This window comes from Neoarius graeffei, chromosome 1, assembly GCF_027579695.1.
Source record: "Neoarius graeffei isolate fNeoGra1 chromosome 1, fNeoGra1.pri, whole genome shotgun sequence".
In the NCBI taxonomy this organism is placed as follows: domain Eukaryota; kingdom Metazoa; phylum Chordata; class Actinopteri; order Siluriformes; family Ariidae; genus Neoarius; species Neoarius graeffei.
The window spans coordinates 25632600-25638002 of NC_083569.1; the positions used below are offsets into that span (position 1 = coordinate 25632600).

The following is a 5403-nucleotide window of genomic DNA, read 5'->3' on the forward strand; positions in this document are numbered from 1 at the left end:
GTGCAACAAGTCACCATTTTTCCAAATTTTCAAAATTTGCAACAGACCCCTTGCACTGACGTCACACTTACGTTAGCAACCATTACTGCCCTTGTCCTGGGGGAGAAGTGAACTTTGTTTCCATACTGAAGGCAAACGATATTGAAGATGTCAGACGTCTGCAATTCAAAGAAAACTACCCCTAAAAAAAAATTACTACTGTAGTGCTTCGATAATCTAAGTCAGAGAGAAGCAAAGGATAGATACATGCAGAAGTTAGAGTTTATTTATGGTTATGATCCATGCAATATTGCTCGAAACGATTGGAGTGACGATGTGCATTTGTGGCCGAGGTTTACCTACATGGATGTTGGAATGTACCTTCTCACTGCATTTTCTCTGTTTTAATTTAAAAACAAAACAAAAAAAAACCCTTTACTGTTTACTGAAAGAGAAGGGCAGGGAGGCTTAAGAATCCAGCAGCTGTGGTTTGTTTATACCCGATACTAAATCTTGCAGTGTCCAAGCCTACAAAAAGCAAGATTTGGAGACAGTTTCATTAACTCTTCAGAGGCTCCAGTGAGAATTGAACTCACAACCCCTGGTTTACTAGACCAGTGCTCTCACCACTGAGCTATGGAGCCTTGAGGCAGTTTTAGCTGCTAAAGATTGGGGCCACAGCAGAACCTTGAAGCCTTACGCTGCTCCTCAAAACAACCCACAGAAACTGCTGGAACATCATTCACAACTTTACTTCCTAGATGTCTTTAGCTTCTGTTTGCGATTTGCCTCACACAAAATGGACACACATTTTAAAAAAATGTGGTGTGTCAATTGTAGAGTGGACTGTGGGCTGAACATTCTGGCTACTTTCTCATCTGAGTTCACAAAAACACTGGACAGGCCAAGCCCTCAAGAGACAAACCATCAGCACCATGAGTGACCTCACTGATCTCCAGGCTCTTCATGTGGGGCCATTCTCAGCAGCAGCCAGTGGTTTTCAGGTGATGAGAACTCTAACTAAAAAAATACATCCAGTATTTTTGGTTCTTTTTTTATCCCCTGACCAAACGAAGTTTGGCAGAGATATAGAAATGGGCTGGCCGGCTGTCTGTCTGGTCACATTTTCGTTTCCGGGCCATACCTTTAAAACTACTGAAGATATCTTCATGAAACTTTGTATACATATCAATCAACATGTGAACTGGTGCCTTTTGCTATTTTGGATTTTTGAAAAAAGTATTTTTCAAATTTTTACATAAAAAAATAGACTTTGACTTCGTTTCTAAGAGCAATGTTCGTTTCTGGACCATATATCCAAAACTATTCACTATTTAAAAAAAAAAAAGTTTCAATGTTTCGGGTGGCACAGTGGTTATCACTGCCTCCTCACAGCAAGAAGGTCCTGGGTTTGAGCCCAGCGGCTGACAGGGGCCTTTCTGTGTGGAGTTTGCATGATCTCTCTGTGTGGGTTTCCTCTGGGTTCTCTGGTCCCCCCCCCCCCCCCCCCAGTTCAAAGACATGTGGTTAGGTATATAGGAGCCATGGCCTGAGGCTGGGCTGAGGTGCCCCTGAGCAAGGCACCTTACCCCCAACTGCTCCTTGAGTGCTGTAGCATACGGTAGCTGGCCACTGCTGTGGGTATGTGTGTGTGCTCATTGCTCACTTGTGTGTGTTCACTGCTTCAGATGGGTTAAATGCACAGGAGAAATTTCACTGTGTGCTTCAGTCTGTGCTTGAGTGTACGTGTAAGAAATAATGGCTTCTTCTTTTTAAATGTACTCGGCTCGATAACACATGTTCAGTACTGACACAGATACTAGTAAACAATCCTGTTTTCATCACAGTGCGATTCTTGCCATTGTAGGTACAGCCACCTACCGTCTAAGAACTACAGATCCCATCAACCAACTTCCGCGATGACCTACATCACGCCTAGGCGGGATTAACTACGTCACATCCTCCCTGAAGCCTTAAGTGGCTCAACCACACTTCCGTCTTCCTCTTTGGCGCGGATTTGACTTGGGTCACACAGACATAAAGAGGCACTCTCCCACCGGACCATCTGAAACCACGACTTCTGCCTGACAAGAAAGAAGATTCAGTGTGTTTTCTTTTACCATTGGCCACGGTAAAACTACTTAAATCGCGCCATCTCACTCAGATTGAGTTACAACCGGTTTTTATTTGTATTATAAGTAACGTTATGACTGCAGCCCAAAGCAGTTAATTAAAAGTTAGAAGCGACCAGATTCCTTCTGACTTAATCGCTGTGCACATTGATTGAGCAGAGACTCTTTCTCACGAACAACGAAGCGTCGGACCAAGAATTCTCTGCTTTCTACAGAAGCCTCCACGAGCTCTGTGAACTCCAGAAATTTCAGGACATCCCTGCATAATCTTGCAAAGAAGCAAGATACTTGAAGTAAGACTGGCATTTTGGGCAAACTAGCCTTAGGAATTGGCTTTATGAAGTAGTGTGAATTTAAACTCAGGAACTGTTTAATTGTGCTCACTGACCATTGTGTTCTACAATTGTTTTCTGTCAGTTGTTTTAATAGATAGGTTGTTGCATGCTTTCTCTCTATCCTTTCTAACACTTTTAATTTCATTATTACACATATTTTGACCTCATCAAGATTTCAGTAGATTTAGTAATGTTATAAGCTAGTGGGTTAGCAATCATGACATATTCCTTTGTCTGCTTAAACCACGAGGTTCTCCCCTCCCCCATATCTCAGATACACACATGCACATAGACACACACACACACATTCCAACACACACACACACACATATATCACTGATGACCATTTGAATGTATTCAACTGCTATTACTCATTTTTATCGTTGTTATAATAAATTCAATTATTCTGAAACTGTGATTGTCCGTTTTTGCTGATGTATTCTCGAAGTCACACAATCTCAAAGAATTCCAAGGTGTATATGAGTGCCATTGGCAGTAGCGTTTATGTAATATGGTAAGTAATACATTATTGCTGCATTGGTAGTGATCATAATAATTTGGAATATACCATAATTTAGCTGTTTGGTAATTTATTATTAAGCACCAAAATTAATGGTATTATTAATGAGACTGATTTAATGAGACTGATTTGAGACTGATTTAATGAGATTGATCACTCAAGACCAATTGCACCCACATATTTATTGGTGCCCCGTGTGAGGTGATTGGTTTGTTGACTTCTTGAATATTGTTGCAACAACAGATAAATTATCAGTTTGATTAAGCAACTGCCAAGGTATATCCCCAGGTGTGTTAAACGGTTAACAGTAGCGTGATAACCATATCACAAAAAACTAATAACCTATTGATAACTTAGGATAAGAGATAGCATTTCCAAACAAAACAAACTTTATTAATTAATTAATTACATAGTTAATATTAATTAATTAATTAATTAATTAATTAATTAATTAATTAATTAATTAATTAATATTAACTATGTAATTAATTAATTAATAAAGTTTGTTTTGTTTGGAAATGCTATCTCTTATCCTAAGTTATCAATAGGTTATTAGTTTTTTGTGATATGGTTATCACGCTACTGTTAACCGTTTAACACACCTGGGGATATACCTTGGCAGTTGCTTAATCAAACTGATAATTTATCTGTTGTTGCAACAATATTCAAGAAGTCAACAAACCAATCGCCTCACACGGGGCACTGATTGATTAATTACCTAATATCCAACCTAAGTAAAATGGCATCCCCTCATGTCTCAGAAATTGAAGACAATGCTCAAGACATGTCTCTCTTTGATGCCATCATAGACCTCATTCACCGCTCTGCCTCTGAAAAAGCAAACATTAGGAACATGAGTAAGGGTGAATGTCAAAACAACATAGATAACTCGAATAAACATATGAGAGATCCAAAAAGAACAACTATTGCTTTTTTAGGCTACTCCTGTCATACTTCCGAAGTACTGATTCAGAAATCAGATACCTCCGCAGAGAGGTTGACAGGCTGACCACTGATCACTCAAGACCAATTGCACCCACACCATCTACAAAGATCTCTTTTCTCCATGAAAAAAACAAAAGCATGTCACATAAAATGATCAGTGATCGGGTTTATTTTACACCCAAATGCTTGACACTTGGCATCTTTAGGGTTGTTTACAACAATTTAGAAGCAATGTGTCCATGAGCTCCACTAGCCTCGGTAAATTATGTTTAGACCGCTGTTTGGAGTGAAACCATCTGACCGCCATCTTACCACTCACATTGTGGAGCAGCCTGGTCATTTAGGCTACTAGAAGCTACAAAAAACTGGTCAAGTTATTGATGTAGTTGGTGAGAAAAATTACAAGAAAAATGCCTGCATGTGCAGCAGTGAACTGTACAAACTGTCAAGTCAAAGATTGTGGACGGACATTTCACCTGTGAGTATTGATAGTGTGTGATCATTTTTACACGTGTGTGTGCGCAGTGCACGGGCGATTGCTCTAAGACAACGAGGGAGGCTCAGCCTCTTCTAAAAATGACGAACATCGTGTAGGATGAATTGTGCTAGGCTTATGTTATAGCCGACCTTATAACATTGCTATTTCAGATCCAGAATCATAGAAATATATGTGCTCAACCCAACTACAGTGCAAAATCATTCCATTATAACTTTCCCCAGTTCGCCTAATGTGTGCGTGAGTTTTTCCCCCTTGTGACAACGTGATGCAGCCCAGCCTCAGTGGACTTCAATGACATTTGGGAGCTATGCGCTTTTCAATCTCAAAATGCAAGATGATTATTGGACAAATACTGCGAAAACGCCCACCCACGGAGTCCCACGGACTCCCAGCCTCAGTGGACTTCAATGGCATTTGGGAGCTATGCGCTTTTCAATCTCAAAATGCAAGATGGTTATTGGACAAATACTGTGAAAACGCCCGCCCACCGGACTCCCAGCCTCACAGTGGGAGGGACATGGCAAAGCTTTTCGCGAGGAGACTGGTGATTGGTGAAAGCGGCCGGATATTTTCTTTGATTGACAGCTCGTTTCAAATATAGACAGGCAGCGGTGAATTTCAGTTCAGTCCCATGCGGATTCGCAAGTGCTGTGGTGTATTGTAAGAGATCAGCTTACATTTCAATTTCATTCATTACATACGGTTTCTACCAGCTTTTTTAGTTTGTATATATTTTCACTGTAAATAAAGTGTAAATATAGTGTTGTCAAGTTTGCTTTCTTAGTTCCAGAAATTTCGTTTATTTGAGTGACTGAACTTGAACTTGAGGGGGCTAGTCAGCTAGCAAGAAAGCTGCGCACGGATGCCAAGCATTGCTGATTTAATTTTGGCGAAGCCATTTGCCAGTCTTCCTTTCGAGGAAAAAATTTAAATTAAAGAGCAGGGTAGATCAACGCCTCAAATTGACTTGGTGAAAAAGGTAGGGAATAATAC

The 5403-nt window shown here is 40.3% G+C and overlaps 1 non-coding gene across 1 annotated transcript; it reads right to left on the minus strand.

The window, feature by feature from the left end:
• Nucleotides 1-550: 550 nt before the first annotated feature.
• On the minus strand, nt 551-623 carry trnat-agu (transfer RNA threonine (anticodon AGU)). The gene has a single exon. It is a non-coding gene; the product is annotated as a tRNA-Thr (tRNA).
• Between the last annotated feature and the right edge of the window lie 4780 nt (nt 624-5403).